This window comes from Megalobrama amblycephala, linkage group LG14 (genome assembly GCF_018812025.1).
Source record: "Megalobrama amblycephala isolate DHTTF-2021 linkage group LG14, ASM1881202v1, whole genome shotgun sequence".
NCBI classification, from domain to species: Eukaryota; Metazoa; Chordata; class Actinopteri; order Cypriniformes; family Xenocyprididae; genus Megalobrama; species Megalobrama amblycephala.
In genome coordinates, this window is record NC_063057.1 from 49,823,688 (window position 1) to 49,847,837 (window position 24,150).

The window sequence follows — 24,150 nt, forward strand, 5'->3', positions numbered from 1 at the left end:
GGACTTCATTACCCATAACACACTTCCCGGACTTATTATCTCATGTCATTACACCCAGCTGTTTTGTGTTTCTTCATTAGTGTCTGTCTATTTATACTCAGTTGTTTCTGTCCTTGGTTGTTGGTTCGTTAATTTGTGTTATGTGCACCTTGTACTTCTGGCTTTCTGTTTTATGGACTATTACTGTGGAGTTTGACCTTTACCTGTGTTTTGGATGATGATTTTGGACAATAAATATGCTGCACTTGGATCTTGTCTGTTCATCTCTGTGATTTTACCGTGACAGAACGAACCAACCACTAGTGATCATACTTATAGGCGAGCGAATAAGTATGTCTGAATCCTTAGTGTTCAAAAAAAAAGTAGGCGATAATTACCTGGGTGACGTACTAATTCTTGCGAGATTCTGACGTGCGTCTACTTAAATTGTGTCCGAATATGCCTACCTACTGTATAGTAGGGGAAAAGCAGTAGGCGAGCGAATAAGTATGTCCGAAACCTCAGTAATCATAAAAGAGTAGGCGAGAAGTTCCCGGATGCTTCCGCTGTTTCCGCCCAGATTCTGAAGTGTTCATCGATGGATACTTTTCTATCCCAGGAGGCCATGGGAAAGGATACGTCATAATCGAAAACGGAGGCGAAAAGCGAAGCGGATGCTTTCAAATATGCGTATTGAAAACCAAAAACATGGCTCTCGCATTTGTTGAACTACTGTAGAGTAAACTGTTGAAGGTGTAAAGACGCTAGACAGCATAGTAGAGTTTTGATTTTGCTGTAAAAACATGTTTTATTGTGTATAGCTAACAGGGGAGCTTCAGTAAGCACACGTTCATCTCCAAAGTGGATTTACATGAATTCTAAACCATATACATCATAAAGTCGCTTACTAGATGTTTATTTAAAGGTCCCGTTTTTCGTGGTTTTTTGAAGCTTTGATTGTGTTTATAGTGTGCAATATAACATGTGTTCATGTTTCGCGTTTAAAAAAACACAGTATTTTTCACATAATTTACTTATCTGTATACCGCTGTTTCCACTGTCATAAAAACGGGCTGATGACTTCCTTGTTCTATGAAGTCCCTCCTTCAGAAATACGTAACGAGTTCTGATTGTGCCAGCGGTTCCTGTGTAGTGATTCGACAGCAGCTTAGCGAAACTTGCCCGGAAAGGTCACGCCTCTTATCATAACGTGGAGATTCATGCGCTCAGTGTTATTGTAAACATGTCTTTAATTTTAAATCAATTTGAGCCGGAATCAGACCCGGAGAACATAGATGAAGAGGATCGAGTAGAACCTGTGCAAACACGACTTTTGCAGGATGTTTCACAATGGTAAGCTGTTTATTTAGTAGTTGTCATACTTTTACGTTTGGCTACAAATTGGTTACAATTACCAACAATCGATGGTGTCCGGTTGAATTACTACACTTTTTAAAAAATTTTGTCGGATTAGTTTCAGTTACCATCTAGTTAACAAAGCTAAACAGCATTGCCCTTTGTGTGATAAGTTACAGAAACTGTTAAACGCACCAACTTAAATAATAAAATACACTTACCGGTTGTGGTCCATAAACAACAAAGAGGACAAAGAGGGAACTGCTCCATCTTTCAAGAATAATCTTTGTGCGAATCCGGCATTAAACTGATTGAGATTGAGGAAGCTGTCCTCAGCAAAATGTGCTGCACATAGTTTTACATGTGGATTATAATTTTCGGGAACCGAGTTAAACATAAATTGTAACCATTGATCTCTAAGTACAGCGTCCCTGGGAAGGTCAAACAAAGGTGATTGGACTGCGGGATGAAAATAACAGCGTTTCAACGACATGGCGACAAACACACTCTACAAACGCAACTCTTGCTCTTCTCCGTGGGAGCGCAACAAGACCACGCCCCCTTTTTTGTGTATTCCTGTGGGCGGAGGTTAGTCAAAAAAGGAAGTAGAGGGATGTAGTCCAAACTGGCCGTTCGATGTAGGCGACTTCTGTTAAATAAAATATCTCGCTTGGCATTGAACTTTGAGCTTTAAAATTTTACAGATTTTATTTATACTCTAACAACAACATTACACACTAACTCAAGTTTGAAACATGGGATCACGAAGAACGGGACCTTTAACATCTGACAGGAAAATATTCAATAAGTATTGCAGATGATGAGCACATCACAACATGAAATAGACATCTGAGTGATGTGTGTGCTATTAGGTAGAATTCACTGTTGTCAACACCGTTTACATTACATGAATGCAAGTAATGTAAATAAACAAATGTACAAGTAACTAGACATAAGTTATTTATTTTATCTGTCTGTTAGTTCTGTTAATAAATTAAGGAACATTTTTATAAGAAGTGAGTTAACACATCATCAACTACCTCAACATGTAAATGTAATATTGAGCACATAAATCTTAAAGGAAACTTGAATCTTGTCTGGATGTTACAGGGGCAGATGATCAGGAGAGAGACTGATAAAGGAATGCTGCCATCAAAGGCTTTGAGTGAATATACTACAGAAATGAATAAAAAATCTATTTAAATCTTAAAGGGTTAATTCACCCAAAAATGAAAAATAATGTAATTTATTACTCACCCTCATGCCGTTCCACACCCGTAAGACCTTCGTTAATCTTCGGAACACAAATTAAGATATTTTTGTTGAAATCCGATGACTCAGTGAGGCCTCCATAACCAGCAATGACATTTCCTCTCTCAAGATCCATTAATGTACTAAAAACATTTAAATCAGTTCATGTGAGTACAGTGGTTCAAAATTAATATTATAAAGCGGCGAGAATATTTTTGGTGCGCCAAAAAAACAAAATAATGACTTATATAGTGATGGCCGATTTCAAAACACTGCTTCATGAAGCTTTGGAGCGTTATGAATCAGCATAGGAAAACTGCACTAGGGTTGTCGAGTTGCTGATGCTATGAGGTTTTAGTGCTCCTGAAAAATATCATGGGTTTGAGATTACACAGAAAAAAAGCACAATGACAAGGTTAAATATCTGAATAATTCATCATAAGGCTTCAAAAAATATATATTTTTTTATTTATAAGCATGAGGGATGAAATGACAATTAAATTCAACAAGAAAAAATAAAACATAGGAGATTTAAGCCACTTTTGCTTGTGGATGAAAATGTTTGCATATAAATAAAGAAATTAACGATTCTTTTGTCTTCCTGAGAAGACAAAAGAATCGCATAAAGAACCTCTAATGACCTGCATAATAATGAGGCCTTTCAGTCAGGTAGGCTGTGAAAAAACCCTCTGTGATCATGTCTCAAACTCATCATGGTGTATATCAAACATACAGAAAAAACAGCAATACTGTGAAAATTTATTACAATTTAAAATAATGGTATTCTATTATATACTTTAAAATATAATGTATTTCTGTGATGCAAAGTGTCTGAACAATTATGTTACCTCTATGGCATTTCATATAGGCTCTTAAAAGCATTCACATTTGGAGAAATATTGATGGATTCTCATATGTTTATGTCAATTTTCTATACAGAGGAGTAATATTTATTTAATATTTATTGTCATCACTATGAGCGCTGGATACTGAGTTTTCAATTCATACTTGCAGCCAGAGGGCACTCTGTGCACATTTAGTCCACAAATTAAACTAAAGAACAGGATATTCCAGGAACTAATTGCATGTCTTCCAGAGGTCTCTAACCATGGATTTAACATACAGATAAACACTGTTCAAGACAATAAATACACGATTGAGATGATGTATACATGTATTGCCTCAGAATTTGCATTCAGCTCATTTGCGGATAATGAGCTGAATCATAGGCATCTGACATGTCTCTCTTTTCATACAGATTACATAAACACAGAATTGTTGTTTTCGATTTGACTTACATGATTTAAAACCTGACATTTCAACGTTTCTTTAGACATAAGTCTAATTTTTTTTTTGTAATTTTTTTAGTATTCACTAAGTTACACTTCATTTTCTGAGAACTATCAGATTGGACTTCGCTCAGAGGGAGACGAGAGATCACGCATCATGTTAGTTTTCTTTATTTTGCAAAAAGCACAACATTGTGTTGTTACTCTGAGTGTGCACAAATAAAAGAAGATATTCCACAGATTAAAATAGTGTATAACTCTTAATTGTATGTGCAACATTGACAGAGTATTTTGAGTCTCTTTCACACTGGTAAGAAAAAAACAGAGGTGGTATCGCCGGCGTGACCGCCGACCCGAGGGAGTTAATGACATCCCATTCTTAATCCGTAGGGTTTAATATGGAGTTGGCCCACCCTTTGCAGCTATTACAGCTTCAACTCTTCTGGGAAGGCTTTCCACAAGGTTTAGGAGTGTGTTTATGGGAATTTTTGACCATTCTTCTAGAAGCACATTTGTGAGGTCAGGCAGTGATGTTGGCGAGAAGGCCTGGCTCACAGTCTCCGCTCTAATACATCCCAAAGGTGTTCTGTCGGCTTGAGGTCAGGACTCTGTGCAGGCCAGTCAAGTTCCTCCACACCAAACTCACTCATCCATGTCTTTATAGACCTTGCTTTGTGCACTGGTGCGCAGTCATGTTGGAACAGGAAGGGGCCATCCCCAAACTGTTCCCACAAAGTTGGGAGCATGAAATTGTCCAAAATGTCTTGGTATGCTGAAGCAATAAGTGTTCCTTTCACTGGAGCTAAGGGGCCAAGCCTAACCCCTGAAAAACACCGCCACACCATTATCCCCCCTCCACTAAACTCAGTAAAATTGTAGATTTAAAAAAACAAAAACAAAAAAAACATTTGTGTTGGATGAGACAGTACAGAGATGCCAAAATATGCTTACAGACAAATCTGATGATGCTATAAGGAAAAGACAAAGTAGGATACTGTTTCACCTGTCAGCTGCTGATGCCATCATTTACCAGCAGATGGCAGTCTCTGTCTCTATAGACTCTGTTATTCCCGGACTCCATTTCCCAGAACCCACTACTCATTATTAGTTTACTGGTTTCAGTTGTGTCTTGTTAATTATACCATTACCCTGTCTATTTAAATGCCTTTCTTCCTGTATTTAGTATAAAGTCTTGTTCATTTGTTTTGGTTTGCATGTTATGGTCAGCATTCTTGCACAGTCTCATTGTTTCTTGGAGTTCTCGTTCCTGTCTACCTCTGTGGATGTTATGTGTTTGGACTGATAATATGTGCATTCTCTGCTTGGTATGGACTATGCCTTTTGGAGTGTAAATAAACCGCATTTGGATCCTCATTCTCTGTTGAATGCTGTGTTTCCATTAGTGGTGGCAAGATGAAGCCTCATGAAGCGTTGAAGCTTTTCAGCTTTTGTGGTTCACAAAAGGGTTGTTTGGTGGTCCAAGAGTGTAAAACAAGCACATACATTACAGATGACCTGATGTGATCATGTGATACACTGTATTTTGCGGCAAGATTCAAACTGCTTCCTGAACCAGTCAGGCGGAAGCGAGGTTTCGGACGTCATCAATGATGTCATTGGTATAAAGCGATACAAGCCTCGATACGCGCTTCACTGAAAGCTTTCGGGATTTCTCGACACACGCCACGAAGCCTCGGCACAGAACGTAACATCACTTGTTTCCATCGCCAAATAATTTTGGAAGACTTCATAATTATGGATCCAGCAGTTGAACTGCGCCAAGGTAACTGCACAATCGAAAAACACATGCAGATTTTCTTGGACAATGCAAATGCTTCTGATATACCGGATTATGCTCTCAGACTTTTTCTGTTACAAGCTCAATCCTCCTCTTGAGGATAAATTAATTTGTGATGCTCCTCGAACTTTGTTCAGTGACTTTGTGGATTACGCATTGTTAAGCGGGTCCCCGTTCACTGTGAGAGTGGCAGACGGGGACGCTTTGCCTAAACAATTTTTGGGGAGAGGCTACGTGGGACAAGCTCCGGTGGCCACAGAGCTTGGCCAACATTTTCCATCCATGCCCACTCTAATGTTGGCAACACCAGTGCTCACAATGCCCACCAACGCAGTCACGTCAGAACCGGCAGCCATCAGCACTGCCATGCCTGAACTGCCAGTGGTCAGGATCACCATTCCAAAGCCTCCAATTATTAAGGATTAAACCATACAGTCTTCAGCCATCATGGACACCATCCCTGTGTTCCCGGGTGACGTCGACACTGCGATTGAGGACGCCAAGGCATCCTATCCATGTTGGGGCTTGATATCAAAGTTGGCGGTTCCATCTCTGAGAACGGTCAGAAAAGCCGGCTTTCCTAAGCCGCTATCATCTAGTATTTCTGCTGACGTTTTTCTGGTTCCCGAATTCATCTGGCCCTCCTCTGTGCTTTCAATGATGACAGTGGCACTATGGTGTGTTTTGTCGACATTTGTCGAAACTGCTTTGAACAAGACTTCTGCTCATAATTCAGAGCATTTTCCTGTTCCTAAGTCTGTTCCTAAGTCTGTTCCAGAGCCAGTCCTAGTTTGCAGATCTGTTCCTGAGCCTGAGCTTGAGTCTGTTTCTATGTATCTGTTCCTGAGCCTGTTCCAGTCTATGGGTTTGTTCCTGAGCCTCTTCGAGTCTATGAATCTGTTCCTAAGTCTGAGTCTGATTCTGTTCCTGAGCCAGTCCTAGTTTGCAGATCTGTTCCTGAGTCTGTTCCTGAGCCTGAGCTTGAGTCTCTGCCTGAGTCTGTTCCTGAGCCTGTTTGAGTCTATGCATCTGTTCCTGAGCCTAAGACTGTTTCTGAATCTATTCCTGTCAATGAGTCTGTGCACTCTGAACCTACGCCTGTCCACGAACCTGATACCAAGCCTACTCCTGAGGTCAGTTCAGATCTTGTCCTTCCTTTTGAATACTGCGTTGTATCTACGTTAGTTAACTCTGCCACTCCAGTCACTAATGTGGGTGTCGAGTCTGTATGCCATGTCAGCTTTGAAAAGTTTGCCTGGCACTGGTTTGCTGCTGACCCACCTTGGGAGTTTCTGGTCCCATCTGCCTGACTCTGGTGGTGGTCGACTCCGCCCTGGAAATCTTCTGCCCAGCGTGCTCCACCCTTGAGACCATCTGCCCAGCTTGCTTTGCCATGGTCACCTGCTCTCAAGCATGCTTTACCTTGGAGATTCTGGCTTTACGATCTCCCCTTGTATATCTGAGTTTTCTAAATTTCCTGGTTGATCAGCCATGAGCACGGCAAACAATTTGGGTCAAAATGCCGGCGGCGATTCGTAAATGGTTAAATCGTATGCGGGCTGAATTGTCTTTAGTGTTTAATGTGTGGGGTGGGGCAAAATGTCTTTTATGATTTATTTATTAACTATGTACGTTTCATATTATTAATGAAGTATAATGTATACATTGTTCAATTAGACGTACAAAATGTGTGTATAACTAATTTACCTTTTTTTTGTAGAAGGTTGACAAATTGATACTTAACTTGTACTTCCCATGATGGTTTCACCCAAGTGGGTGGGGCCTATATAATATAAGTGCATGCTCTTTCATTGGAGGAGAGAGTTGAGAGGTGCAATTGGAAGTGCAACTGTGGACTATGGAAAACCTTTCAGAAGAAAGAAATTCAGCCAAGAGCTTTGTATGTATGTGTAATTTTTGGTATCTTTGGATTTTTGTACACTCTGGGGCCATTTGGACTGAAAATTCAATTCAATTAAAAATCCTTAAAAAAATAAAAATAAAAATCCTTGCACTGAAGTGCTATTGTGGCTGAGCCATCATTCTTGTGCTGTGCTGAGAGCCTTTACCAACACGCCTCTTCACAACCAGTAATGTTGTTTTTTTGTTTTGTTTTAGGCAACGTTTATAAAAGCTACTTAAATGCCCTAATTGAACTAAGGCCTAATCCAAGCTTAACCTAAACCCTCTCTGTGAAACCGGGCCTGTGTGTACTATGATAAAATCCTGATTGTGGGTGATTTTAATGTTCATAATGGTAATATTCAACAACAGGTTGTAGTTGTGTAGTGTGTGTGTGTGTGTGTGTGTGTGTGTGTGTGCGTGCTGAATCATCAGACTAGGTAAGCAAGCAAGAACAATAGCGAAAAATGGCAGATGGAGCAATAATAACTGACATGATCCATGATTACATGATATTTTTAGTGATATTTGTAAATTTGTCTTTCTAAATGTTTTGGTAGCATGTTGCTAATGTACTGCTAAATGTGGTTAAAGTTACCATCGTTTCTTACTGTATTCACAGAGACAAGAGCCGTCGCTATTTTCATTTTTAAACACTTGCAGTCTGTATAATGCATAAACACATCTTCATTCTTTATAAATCTCTCCAACAGTGTGTAATGTTAGCTTTAATGTCAGCCTGAATCGGTGCATAGTTAATAATGCCTCAAAATAGGCAGTTAAAAAAATGTATTAAAAAAATTCTATGGGGTATTTTGAGCTGAAACTTCACAGACACATTCAGGGGACACATTAGACTTATATTACATCTTGTGAAAGAACGTTCTAGGGCACCTTTAAGTTTAATTTTTAACTTTATTTTTTAAACTTTAAAAATGTATTTTTGAATTGAAACAAAGGTTATCTTCAAATTGAGCTAACTCACATTTTTAAGGCAGCAGGGGAACTTTCATTTCTAAGCTACGAAGCCAGAGCTTTCCCTATCCGATCTTTTTTTTTTTTTCCTCGTCTCAAGAAATATCTGTGTAAACACGAAACCACAGAAACCGACTCAAAATTATATAGTATACATGCCAGATCAGTATGTGGCGCTATAATTCTGCCACAGGGATACACTAAAAATGGAGAATAAGACTTGGAGCATGCGCATACAAATACTGTATACAAACGCTGTATACAAACTTAGTAATGTATACAAGTTGTATACATTGTGTGAGGTCTGAATTCACTCTGACGCCAGAAGTGACGCACTTCCAGCATCAGAGCGCATTTTCAGACCTCGCACACCGGATGCTCAAGGCAGTTAGACATAGTGGTGTATTAGAGGTAAAAAATGATTTAAATACTGTTCGGTTTTTCGCACAACCCAATCGTTTTGTGTCTTAGAACATCAATGTGTCGTCACAAGCCACAGGGTTTAATTTGGATTTGTCTGTGCATGTTTTTTTTACTCTCATAGATTATGTTCCCATTGACATGCATTATACGACTGACAGACTGCAACGGTTGGAGTTAAAAATCATCATTTGTTGTTCTACTGAAGAAACAAAGTCACCTACATCTCGATTTTAATTTTTGGGTGAACTATCCCTTTAACAGCATTTAACAAACATCAACCAACAATGCATGCCAACACAAATCTGCTTACTTGGTGGAATATGTAGATGGCTGCATGTGCAGCAGTGGTTTGTGTGTGTTCACATGCATAATTTAGTCCCTTTACAAAACTTGCTGTTGAAAATTAATAGCAAACAAATCATTTTCCTATAAATAATTGCCATAGATTTGCAGCTCTTCACCTTTACTGAACCAGCAGTAAACCTTTGGCAACAACAAACGGTTTGCTGCTACTAAAAACCTTTGGTGGATGTTATAGCAAAGCTGTGGTGATGATAGACAATTCATGAATCTAAAGAAAACGTTACAATTAAATTGCCTGAAGTGTGAAAAATATATGTGGTGAAAAATGTACATACAGAATTCATAGAGGAACCATCTGTTGTACAAAGCCCCTATGGGATGCAGTGATGGGGAAAAATGAGATGAGATTGCTGTTGAGATGATTGCGGTAACTCACAAAAGTTTTGCGATACCCTAAGAAAACGTTGCATTCTCTCACTCAAGGTTTGTGTTCTGTGAGCAAACTCAAAACTGGTTGTGTAAATAATATAAAATTGGAGTAAAAAATACATATTCAATGTTTTTGGGTAATTCAAGTTAATTCAAGTTTTTCAGGGAAACGTAATACTTTTGTGAGAGAATGACGTTTTTTTAACAAACTCAAGTTGCTCAGGGAGCAAGGAAATGCAACGTTTCTTGGATGAACGTTAATTTTATGCAAGCTAATGCAAAAGCATTGAAATATAATTTTTTCTTCCATCTGACATTTTTCCAATTAATATATCCTGCTGTTTTGAATAGCTCACCAGAGAGGTTTGCCAAAACATTTTTTTTTTTTTAAAGGTAAAGGGTCCCACTCACAGTAGCTCTTCACGGACATTTAAAATCTGAAATGTTTATTAACTTTGTCCCTAGCCTATCCGCTCAGTGAAATGTTACCCACAAAGATAATAAGGCTGTGGCCTCTCTGCTAATGAAATAGGCACTTGCGATGGTGAACACATCCTCTTCATTACCTCAACAACTCTCGTTGATGAGTCAGTCAAGGTCAGATCTCTAATTTTCAATCAGGAGTAGAAATATGGACTGAATATAACATTTCCTGGCTGTCCCAAATACCTGTGGTAAAGACCAAGAGCTTTATTGTTTTGTTGGTTATATTTGCATAACAAAAATGCATTCCAGCTATAATGAAACTCTAAAGGGATAATTCACCCAAAAATGAAAATCCTGTCAACCCTCATGTCATTTCTAAACCTGTATGCCATTCTGCAGAACACAAAAGAAAATGTTTCAAGAAGAGTTTCAAGTCACACTTTTAGGCTTTGGGCTGTTAAAGTGGCAGGCATTACATCAGTTAACAACAAGAAGTACCTAGCAAGCAATTAGCCCAAAAGCAGCAGGCCTCATGGCTGTGAGTGATCCACTTCAAATTTTTATGCTCTTCCCTTGCTAACTATCTCGTGTACGTCATTGCTTACATTGCACAAGTGCCCACTTCTGGTGGAGTTCTTTTTTTTTCTTAGAAAAACATTGAAAAGAGCATGAAGGTTGAGTTTTTATTGTGTAATTATTATGTAAAATGTTAATTATGATAATCGATTAAATGTTAAATAAGATTATATTATTATATGTATTACTCATTTCTTTACTGGAATATTCTGCCACTAGGTCTTACAAAGACTCCATTGCATCCTAACAGACTTACTCATCATTTACTGTACAAATTTAAGGATTACTTCATGTAGGCTATGTGAGGTACTGTTTGTAAATATCTATATAATTCATTAGAACTGGTCATTTTACAATGAGTTTAATTTTCTCTATGAACGATAAAACAGACGAACGTTAATGCTTTGCAAGCAAATGCAAAAGCATTGAAATACATGTTTTCCTTCCATCTGGCATTTTCCAGTTATATATCCTGCTGTGTTGAATAGCTCACAAGAGGGATTTGCCAAAACACATTTTTTTTTAGGGTCCCACTCACAGTAGCTCTTCATGATACTACTGACAGTTAAAACTAGTTTTTTTATACTGTTGTACAAAACAATATGTTTCATACAACTCAGTATTTTTGTGACAAATGTTGATGTTAGATTCCATGCCATGAAAGATGGTATGAGAACTACAAACTCATAATTCCCAATTCAACAGCAAGGTTCAAAGTTACAAAGACTGCAAGTGTTTAATAATGAAAATAGCGACGGCTCTTGTCTCCGTGAATACAGTAAGAAATGATGGTAACTTTAACCACATTTAACAGTACATTAGCAACATGCTAACAAAACATTTAGAAAGACAATTTACAAATATCACTAAAAATATCATGATATCATGGATCATGTCAGTTATTATTGCTCCATCTGCCATTTTTCACTATTGTTCTTGCTTGCTTACCTAGTCTGTTGATTCACCTGTGCAGATCCAGACGTTACTGGCTGCCCTTGTCTAATGCCTTTCATAATGTTGGGAACATGGGCTGGCATATGCAAATATTGGGGGCGTATACCCCGACTGTTACGTAACAGTCAGTGTTATGTTGAGATTCGCCTGTTCTTCGGAGGTCTTTTAAACAAATGAGATTTACACAAGAAGGAGGAAACAATGGAGTTTGAGACTCAGTGTATGTGATTTCCATGTACTGAACTCTTGTTATTTGACTATGCCAAGATAAATTCAATTTTTCATTCGAGGGCACCTTTAATTAATCAATCGCACAAGAGTCACAAACTGATAATGCAAATACATTATACCATTAAACATTTTTTATTGTCCCAACCCCCGCGTGACGCTAATCTGCAGTGATTGGTCAGATGGCTTCTGCTGGTTAACACGGAGTACAGTATACAGTGCTTGCATTACTTACATTGTATCTGTTCTAAAAATAAAGACTCAGAGAGGAAATAAGTTGCTTTGTGTTTATGTTAGCGAACCTAGCCCACATCTCGGTGGTAAACACACAAACAGTCAGAGTATATGCATTAGCCCAAGGTAGAAACGTATTGATAAAGCACTGCAGTTGTACATCAACGTATTGCTCTATTCTTTATCATAACTCCAAGTAATAACAACAAAAAACATTTGACACATTTCTAGACAATTGCGAGCGAACACATATTGCTGTTAGCTGGTAAGCCAGAGACCTACATGCTGCACGGCGCATACACAACACACACATGCTATTTGTGCATGCTACAGAGAATGTGGTGACTCTGGCTCGAAATTTGGACGCGGAGACGTCACTGGCATTTTCGGACTGAACCATATATGGGTTTCAGTCCAGTAACGTTAATTAGGCCATTGAACTGAAACTCAAAACCATGTGGATGTTGAACACTGGATTTTAGTCCTTGCTAATAGCATATTTGTCTAGAAGATTTTTTTTTTTTTTTTTACGTAGAGGACATATAAACTTGTGCTGTTTCAAATGGATTGCACATTAGAACAGGTGAGTCTTTTTGTTTAAGGACAGTTTTATATCTTGACAAAATTATTTTCTCTGTGAGAATTATAATTACATTCCTTTCTACAAAACAGTCAGTCTGTCAAATGTGGCAACAATTATTAATCGTACTTAAGATTCGGAGGAGGAAGAAGCTGGTCCAAATAAACTGGGTACTGACCCATCCTTCAATAACAACCGGCCTGCATTGAACGCATTTAGTCGTCAGGACGAGAACACAGCACAAGTTTCGGGTGTCAAGTTTTCCCTGGTGTCTGCGCCGGTCTGCGCGCGCAATAAGTGGGCAGACAATATGCTAATGTTTCGTTGTGACGGCTTGGGATTCATTTTACAAACGACTCGTTTAGTCGACTCTTACTTTTGAGAGACAATAACTTAATATATGGTGCACTTTAAGATTTAAAACTATGCAGGATGTTTTCATTCACTTAGAGCTATGTTACACACTACATGAAAGGTAATTTTCAAAAATCCATAATAGGGGCACTTTAAATAATTCAAAAATCAAAATAAAATAAATAACTGCGACTGTCATAAAAGTGGTACACGAAGAATGAGACAAAAGATTTTCAGGCACCTGGCCACAGAAATAAAATGAAATATTTTACCATATTTTGAAAATGAACCAGGAACAAAATAAAATAAAACAATGCAGAACATTATTTTAAAATCTTCTGTTTTTCTGGATCATGCAGCTCCTGCAGTTCAATGTCCTTGGACACCTGTTTATCACTCTGTACTTTCCTGGTAATCTGTGTGATGGCCACCCATAACAGGGTATAGCTTAATACCTGCAGACAGCTAACCAGTCCCAGATACAGGAACCTGATGGGGATCACATTACATTTTAGTATGCATTACTTGGAAATACATAGAATTGTCCTGCCAGATTTGCTCACCTAAAAGTCTCAGTGTTATATATTCTGCAAGCACCTCTTCCACCACATTTCTTGTGACCCCATTTCACACAGGTAGAGTCAATAAGAGCACCAAAGTAAATGGGAGCAGGAATACCACCTTTAAAGGAGTGAAATAAAGAAAATAAAAATAAAAAAATGCTGTGTCAGACCTTAATGTGAATATCATCTGTGAATTACAGTATTTTACATTTTTGGGGCACTCCTAAAAAATAAAAAAAACTCCAACTGTGAACTTACCCAAAACTCTTAAAACTAACAGTAGCATGCCCACTGAAAGAGACTTCAGCTCAGGATCCACAATCCTGCAAGAACATATTCTCATATTAAATATTTCATACAAATTTCTTATGTGTTTATATACCACTGTGGAATAATTGTGATTAATCACTGCAAGATATGTTGTAAAGAAATTAAACCGAACCTCAATGATATGATGAAGAAGGGAACAATGCCCATAGAGTACACAAAGAAGGCGAGAGACTGTAGTGCCAGATAGATGTAGAACATTGTAGTACAGCTGCTCTCTCGTGAACACTGTCCAAGCACAGCAGAGGAGTTCCCAGGACTCATTCCCCACCTCTGGACACATGTACAGTTGTGGAATGTCTAACAAACACACACACACACACACACACACAAAAAAAAGAAACTTCAAAAACATGTAATAATGAATTGAGGTCAGGAGTTAAAGGTAGTTGTTCACCATATTCCATCCTGTGCCATGAGTGGAATTGCAGCCTGCGTGACAAGGAGAGATGTAGGTCACTCCATTCTGTCCACACACTGGATCCCATTGGAAGTCAGAACACCCACATCCGGCATTGCAAGAAGTGAGTAAATCACTGTTTATATTCTGAACTTCTACAGATCTGCCGCATAAACAATAGATTATATTATATTACATATTTATTTGACCCTACAATAGGACAAGCTGTTTATTAAAAGAATAGATTGAATTGATGGATAATGTCCATGATACAATAAGATTTATACAAAGAGTTATGTATAAAGAGATGGAGATGAAAGTACCCTTGATAGGGCACTGTGACCCCAGCGACATCTATATTTTCACAGCTAAGAGCAAAGTATGGGATAGTAAGAAAAAATGCGGAAATAGCAGTGAAAAATGACACTCTTGCAGATCCTAGCAGATCCAGTTTAAACCTCTTCATTATCCACCCACTCAGGAACATACCCAGAGCCAATGGTGGAATAGATGTCAGTCCTACAGAAATATATAAGCACAGCCATTTTAAACAGCCAGAAAAAAAGAAGAAGAAAAAAAACGTAATCATGGCAGTTGTCACCTATGAGAAAGTTGGTCTTGGTTGCACTTTGTCCAAACTGCTGTTCCAAATACTTTGGCGTATATGTCATGAATATGGCAAAGGCGTTGAATGCCACTACATTGGAAACCAGGTAGAGGAGATAGATCTTGTTGGAGAGCAGACACTTCAGAGATGGCCCAAAATCTAGAAAAGCAAAGAATAAGCAAAAGTTTAGAACAATCTCTTTTATTTTACAATTTTTTACATGGTCATAGTAGACCAAAATAACATTATAATTGATAATAATATCCTCCATTAATTTTCTGCGCACTCATTTTTCCAAACCTGTATTTCTTTGATCTTTGTTACATAAAGTTATTTTTTTCTGGAGAATCACTAATTAAAAGAGACAATCTCCATAATAACACACACACACAAACAAACCTCATACTACCGTAAAAATAAAGCGGTTCATACGATTCTTGCCCATACAAGTCATTATTCAGTGCCTAATTAGATTTAAATAGACCTAACCATTGTGATCAGTGTAAGGTTGCCATACCTTTAGCTATCTCTGTAATGCTGGGTGTGTGTTTGTGTTGGTTTGAGGGGTGGTCTTGCTCAGAGGTTTGGTGGTTTTCAGGTAGAGCTCTTGGCAGGAACCAGAGAGGCAAAGCAGCAAGGAAGAGTCAACAGCCCAGAAACCACATAACCCAACCACCAGGCCCCAACCCAGCGAGAGTCCTGAGGGGTGATGGTGATGGTCTCTGATAATGAGAAGAAAGGGAGAGAAAAAATTATATATATATATCCAAAACGCAATAACTCCATTTTGATTATTTTGAGGAAAAAATGTGTTTTCTTTACCAAGAAATTGGCAAGATGAAAAACACTATTTTCTGTTTCAAACTTTCACATAGCATCTTTTGGTTATAAAAACATTAAAAATTCAAATCTACATTTTGATTTTAAAAAGTTTATTATAAAAACGTATTATTTTTTTCTCAAAATGCAATAAATCCATGACAATTTTTTTTTCAAAATGCAATTAATCCATCAATATAAAAGTTATTTTTCAAATTGAAAATACACAACAAAGTAAGTTGATTCACATATATGACAGAGTCTAAACTTTGCCAATATTTATCTTATATTCAGGCATTTTACTAAAAATACATTCAGCCGTCGCTCCCAAAATGGTCATCTTGTTAATGTTATGAATTATTTGTCATTACCGATTAAAGAGCATCTGGCGCCACCGCACAGTTAAATAAACACATTTGCTGAGTACATTGGTATTAAAAACGGCTTTTTAAAAAGCCTTCAGTGTTTACAGTGCGTGGAATGGTGCGCTGTGATTGGTTGAGAGCGGAAATATCGCATTCTGCAGAAAAAGGAGACTGCCGTTTGTCGCGTTTTGGGAAGAAAGGGAGAAAACGTGACAGAATAACACGACGGATATCGCATTTTGCGCAAAATTAATAAATTACTTTTCAATACCGACCAGATAGAATACTGACTTTGGCGGAAACTCAAGTTTTTGAAAATGGCGTTTATCGCGTTTTGGAACCAAACTCTTCATATATATATACACACACGCCCTCATTCATCTCAAGATGATCTTTGTCCCTGTCATCTCTGTTATTGAGATCAACCATCCTTCCTTCCATTCTGCCCAGTAAGTCCTTTTTCCTGACCATAGAGGCCACACATGGGCTATTCTCCCAGGTAACAGGAGTCTCCATTGAACCTTTTGTTCTGGCCACAAAGACCGACCCAAATCCTCCTTCACTACTCCACCAGCTCCTCCATGGTATTTCCATCCATCAACTCCTCAGGGGTCGCTTCTTTCACTGGCTCCCTCTTGGTCACTCTTCCTCTTGTTTTACCTTGTTACCTTCTGTCCACTTGGTTCTGCCAGACTCCTAGTTTCTCCAGCTTCACCATGGCCTCATATGTTGGGCTCCCCTAATTCCGTTTCTCCTGATTATCCAGGGAGTCCTGTTTTCCCCCGGGCTACCAAAGCATCGCCTGAAGCAGTGGCATCTGCTGCAGCATCGGAAGATCCCTGTGGCCCCACCCACACTGCTGGCTCCCTATGGTGGGTTTCCTTGTTCCATCAGCTTCACCTCGTCTTTGACATGACCAAATCTTCTTAAGTCTTCTAATCCCTTGGCTTTTCTGTGGTCTTCTACTCCTGGGTCACTTGCTCCATGCTCCACTTGGCCTTTCCTGAGCATCTTGCTCTGCCGGTTTCCCCAAATCTTCCTATTCTACCAGATCATCCAAGGCCTCCTGCTCCACCTGCTCCTACTGGTCTTCTGCTCCACCATCATATTCACCAGTTCTGCCCCAATGGTTCTAGCTCTGCCGTGGTGGTCTTCTGCTTCTGTGGTAGTCTCCTGTTTTCCAGCTTAAGACCTTACTGACCCTCTGACCCCACCCCCGTGTCCACTGCCATATTCATATACCATAGTATTTGCATGGTACTTAAAGGTACTTCAAAGAGGAAGTACTGTACTTCCATATTATTATGTTATTATGTCAAAACAAAGGAAAAATGCACTTCTTATTGGTACTTTTTTTTTGTATTGATCTCTAAGGTATAACAATTTTAAATCACCTTGATTCACCAAGCCAATGTCCACATAAAGACTAGCACACAGAGATCCAAGTGTGTAACCGAAAATTGGCCCGATCACTCCGAGTGTGTGCAGGCAACCTACAGAAAAGAAAAAAAAGGACTGAATGACATGAAGGACACATGTACTTTTGTTTGAGATAAAAAAAAAACACAATCATTTTCTCACCTATGTAAAAAGCAGAGTTTTCTGGAAGTGCATAATCATCTATGAATGACATTCCCAAAGGGCCAATGCTGGCCTCCCCAATGCCACGAATAATGTTTCCCAACAGCACAATCACCCATGTGGGCGAGCTTTCCTCTTCCCCTTTTTGGCACCCTATACAACCCATATAGAGTGCTTTGTTGTGTATTTTACAGCATTTTACAATTTAAATATTCACATGCTTTTCTACATATACCATGCATTACCGGAAACAAGCTGTTGAACAGTAGTCTGGGGGTCAGATGAGCATGTGGATATCAATGTGAAGTTATCAGCATCATTAGTGTGGGCGGCAGCTGTATCATACTTGTATCTGTCAGAAACAAACAGACACATAAATAGTAAAACCATTTAAAATACAGATCGTCAAGAATTCTGATCTTTATGAGGTGGATCTTCATTAAATATTTTAGTATAAATAATTATGAGTATTATGTGATGGCCATCCATCAGTTAATTCAATATTACATTAAAAATTCAAGTGATAGATAAAATGGCTTAAAAACATATTTTATATCAACAAATCTCTTAAAATATCAGATAAGGAAAATATACCTTTAACTTGATGCTTGGACTAAATTAAATTTGTCATTGAATTTTATATTTTTTGAATTTGAATAACATTTATTGAAAATGTTATAAAGGTTTTTCAAAATCATATGAAAATGAACATGAATACAAGAGAAAAACTTTTTCTGAACTAAGACTAAGATTTTTTCTATTCTTCATTGTGGACACGCTTATTTGTCATTGTCTTATTTGAACATTACTCACCGGTCCATAATGAAGTGAGGTAAAGCCATTAACAGTGTCCCTATTCCCATCAGCAGGACCCCTGCTCCAATGATCTTGGGTCTGTGAAACTTAGCACCAAAGTAGCTTACCACAATAATGAACCAACAGATTACCTGCAAGCAAATGTGACTTTATTTAACAAGTTCTATGTTGTTTTATAGCATACCATCAATCAACTGTCCCATTTGTAAAGTATGAACAGTAATTCAGTCACATTACAGAATCAGTGGTGTGACTCACTAGTATGAAGTACTCATCTAATGGGTGAACCTCTGCCCTCATTTTTCACTGCAGCTCTACACATCTCAACTCACCCATTTCAAAACTGCTATCGATGATACCAACAGTAGAACTTGGGATCTCAAACCGCCTCTCAATCTGAGTGATGGTGCTTTTGGTGTAAGCCCCCGTCAGGGATTTGGAGAAATAACATAAGGCAAGTACGCCAATAAAGATCTTTTGAAGGAAGAAAAGAGATTAAGTCAGAAGATTTTACCTGTTTTTGTTGTTGTTGTTGTTGTTGTTGTTGTTGTTGTTGTTTTGAACACTTGTTGCTCAATTAAACTTGCATATGGTCAAAGACAATGTCTCTTGCCTTCAGACTTGGGGAGCAGCATTTGGCCTGAGACGTTTTCTGTTTATTACTGTCTGAATATCTCCATTGGTCTGGGCACAAAGAGCCCATCTGGGCTGCCCTCCACTGTCATGGTGAACTATGGGCTAGTGGAAGAGGTAAAAAATTTTTTTAAAAAAACTGAAGAAATAAGACAAACTGCAAAGTTGAAGTTGTGTGCTTATGTGGAAAAATGGAAACCATAAGTATAATATCATAAGTATATAAAACCATAAGTATAATAATAATAATAATAATAATAAATAACATTAATGAAACAAATAAAATAAATTCTAGTAATAAAATGTTGACACTAAACAATTTTCCCTTTCAGCCCATTTCTTAATAATTTAGCATATTGCTGGGACAATGCAGTTCATTCTAATATTTCAACATTACATATAATTTTTCAACGATTTATTTAATGACATTTTTTTTATTACTTTTGAACAATCAACAATTGTGATACTATGTTAAAATGCTTAATAAATGGACAAATACAGTTGAGAACCACTGCTTAAAGCTGCAGTCCGCAACTTTTTTGTGTTAAAAATTTACTAAAATTATACAATGAGAATATACAACATGAATCCATTTTCCAATCCGTGTTTTTGTCTTATCCTGAATCATTATGGTACACTTATAATAAGTGTTTATATTCGGACTATTTCAGACCAGACTGGTAGGACTCGCCGCAGAGTATCACAGTAACTGCATGACTCGTCATAGACATACACGGAGAAAAGTAGCTCCGGCTACAATGTTCTTCCACAAGACGCGTGCAGTTCTGTTTATTAACTGCTAGAGGGCCAAAAATCGTGGATAGCTTTAATGTCAAACTTATGTTCGATCCTAATGTTACAGTTTCTTTTAAATAAAAACAATTGTTTTCATCCACTTCTATCATGTCAGAGATGATCCAAGGCAAAATACATTGTAATCAAATGCAAACAGACATTAATATATTATTAATTCACAATTTTGAAAAACTCACATGTCCAGATGTGTCTTAGAGAGGAGGCAGTTGAATATGCAGTTGAAATATGCCCAAAAGCAGGATCTCTGGGTGTCTTTATATTCACCTACAAGTCATGAGACAGTTTTACTAACCTTTAACTTGCACAAAGTGTTCCTTTAACCTGTTAGAGTCCCACTGTTCCGCCTGCTGTACAGATACCTTTCAAAAGGCAAATTTTACAGGAATGCTAAGGGGTTAACCCTATATTGTAGATAAAAAAAAAACCATCACATTTACATGCAGCAGGTTTTTAAACAAGTTTTTGACATGTTGATGCCTTTTTGAAAGAGCAAAAATTCAAATCAAATTTCTACTGAGCACTAACAATGTACTAAATGAGGCTTTTATCCATGGTTGGGATTAAAAATGGGCTCAAATGTAATGTTTAAATACCGATTTCTATAATACAAGAGAAAATGTGAACCAAGTTAGTGGCCGTTTTAAACAAAAAATAGAAAACTTTTTCTGGGGGGTCTGAAAATGCAAACTTTTTACAATGAAGCTCAAAGTGACGTTTTTTAAAATGATACTGTTATTGTCTCCATATAAACTAGAAAAATGCAAATTTGTGAAAAATTTGTGATGTCATGCATATTATGTTTTCAGTCTATCGGCGATTCAGCGCAAATTGTTTCTTTAAAAAGTGACATCACCAACTACTGGCCTGCATGCATAATGCAGTGTTTTTTGGGGGATTGTTTTGACAAAGTTGTCATCTGTACATGAAAGAAAAAACTTTTTCATTTTTAGTACATCACTGTCATGTAAACATACCCAAAATATGACTATAATTTTGAAGTTATTCGTATGTATTATTGAGTATTTATATAAAAAAAAAAACATATAAAACACCATAAATTTAAAAACAGAGAGAAAATGTACTTTAGACAGATATAAAAGTAATAATGAAGTAAAATGAGATGAGCCAGCATTAATGACATTGGTGCAGTATGCATGTTCTGTTGCCAGTTCACATGTGCCTTATCTGCCTTACAAATTAGTAAACTTGCAGTTAATATGTACTAAATTATGGGAAAGAAATCACTTTCTTACAAATAATTGCCATTGGTTTTCAACGCTTCACTGGTGAACCAGCAGCAAACCTTCAGCAACAATGGACAATGTTTTTTCAGCTACTGGCAAACCCAGAGCCCTGTCTGAACATTTTGGTGTCCTATACACAATGTCCTAACACAATTTGTTGGTACTCTTTTATCATTTCATGACTTACAAATTGACAACTTACTACGATGTCTATGTTTGCCAACTTCAGTTAAGGAATTGCAATAACATGTGATATGAACATTTTACATTTACATTACAATTATATTCCATTATATGATATATAATTGAAAATAAAAGATCAGCTATCCAAAATTTTTTGGATACATTAACTCGCACTAAATCCAATTCTGTTGGCAGTTGATGAGGTCAGATGACCTTACGCGTTGCATCACCAACACCATAAATGGGCAGCTACATCATCACATCCCCAGTTTTCCACTGAAGGAAGACACGCAGGCTTGCCTGAAGTATGACAACAAGATGAAGAATCTCGTTCCCTACTCAGGGATACCAGGGTTACATGCATAACTGAGACATTCCCTTTCAACACTGCATCATGAGCAGATGCTAAGGGGAACTCACTATGCCATACTACAAAATGTCTGGCTAACAAAACTGTGAATAGACAAGATTAGCATAAGTTTTGTGAGCAAATGAATGAATCAACCCAGAAGGACCTGAGAACCTGGGGTCAAATCCAGATCCAAGCTACAAAACCTGATAAATTTGTGCGGGGAGGCCCGACCTGCCAGAGCACTAACAGCATGTAAAGACGCATGCCTGCATCAACAGCCATTGTATGCGAACTGAACTGAGCTGGATGATGACATCAATGTCAAGGTCAAGGTATCAAGGTCAAGGTGTCTTTTTTAGTAGCCAAAGGTAAATTTGTTGCGCAGACAGGAGATTCAGCAATCCATCCTTAAGACAATTCATAAGACATAAACAACATACAATAACAATAAAATATTAAAAATAAATAAAAAGTCATGACAATGTGCTTCTACACACACCCTCGACGCCCACCTAAATACATAAAGTACATAAAGTAACCATGCATATCATCTCCTGCTTTTTTCATTTAACCCATTTGTGCCAAAATTTTTCTGAATGTTTTCATGCTTATAGTCCTGTTAATAGTGTCCTATGTGAACATGTTCTGCATTTATTTTCTCCAGGTTTTTTTTTTTTTTTTTTTAAATGTGTTTGAATGTGCAGCAACTATAGTTGCCGGTGGGCAAATATGTTGTATGCACCCCTCAATGTAAAATTTGAATAGGAGGAGAACATTTAAGCATCTAACTCAAAATGACTGCTTTCAACAGATCAACAGATCAATCAAAGTTGAAGAACATTCGATGCGAACACAAAAAAGTTGCATCTAGCTTATAATCTCTTGAATATGAAAACGCAACAAACAACAAATCCATTAGTCTAAAGTGGTGGAACATAGTGCAGAACAAAGCGCAGACATTAAGTTGCTCCAACAGAGCATTGTGAATCAAAAAGTTAAATTACATTGTTCATTAGAAAAAAATTACATCTATATGTGACCCTGGACCACAAACCCAAGTCGCACGGGTATATTTGTAGCAATAGCCAACAATACATTGTATGGGTCAAAATTATTGTTTTTTTTTTTTTAATGCCAAAAATCATTAGGATATTAAGTAAAGATCATGTTCCATGAAGATATTTTGCTAATGGTGCGTTTTCATATTCAAGAGATTATAAGCTAGATGCAACTTTTTTGTGTTTGCATCGAATGTTCTTCAACTTTGATTGATCTGTTGAAAGCAGTTATTTTGAGTTAGATGATTAAATGTTCTCCTCCTATTCAAATTTTACATTGAGGGGTGCATACAACATATTTGCCCACCGGCATCTATAGTTGCTGCACATTCAAACACATTTTTTAAGAAAAAAAAAAAAAAAACCTGGGGAAAATAAATGCAGAACATGTTCACATAGGACACTATTAACAGGACTATATGCATGAAACCATTCAGAAAAATTTGGGCACAAATGGGTTAAATGTGTTTCAGGGAGTGAATTACAGTGTAAAGCATGCCATTACCTGTTGCCAAAAGGTGGTGCTCAGACGTAAATTTTTTCAGACGTAAATTTTCACCACTTCTGACACGTATGCAAAGTTTCATGAGTTTGTGAGCATGTTTAGGCCCTCAAAAATGTGATTCATATAAGAGAAGAATAATAATTTACTGAGCAATTACAATAGGGTCTCACACCATCGGTGCTCTGGCCCTAAATATAAAAGCTGTGGAAGAAGTGTGGAGGGATTTTTGATTTTTATTAAAACAAACAAATCAGCTTTTTATCTTTCTTATGTGAATTTAAATTAATAGGTTGACTTGCCTTTTAAAATTTTTAATCTACCAGTCTGTCATAATGTTTAAAGCATTGCTATTTGTTTGAGTAGCTGGGCAACAATGGCCAATGACATAATTCAGGGCAGGGCAACTTGTTTTCCAACCAATGGCAGATAGGCAGAATGTTTAAGGAAACTACTTGAAATCAGTTATTATTTCAACAATTACATTTGTTGCCACTTTTAACTTTGAAGGATCTGAAGATTTTCAATAGCAACCTGTGTTTGTGACTTTAAGAGAGCACCTGTGTTGTCTTATTTACTCTTTTTTTATATATGATGTAATTTTATAATCATTAGTCATTTATGTAGTTGTCATTTGATTTATCATTTAATTATTTATTTGTAATTTTATTATTATTCGTCATTTTATGTTTTTATATTTTATTGTACTTATTTCATTTCTTTTGTTGTCCTTTAATATGATTGTGTGGTTTCAAGGGATGCTTCTCTTCGTGAGTTAGAGATAAGAGGATGTCTGCAGAGAGATAAATAATGTAAAATAAAGTACA

At 37.4% G+C, this 24,150-nt stretch overlaps 1 pseudogene; it reads right to left on the reverse strand.

Moving 5' to 3' along the window:
• Positions 1-11,905: 11,905 nt before the first annotated feature.
• Positions 11,906-20,446, reverse strand: LOC125246187 (annotated as a pseudogene).
• Positions 20,447-24,150: the final 3,704 nt, after the last annotated feature.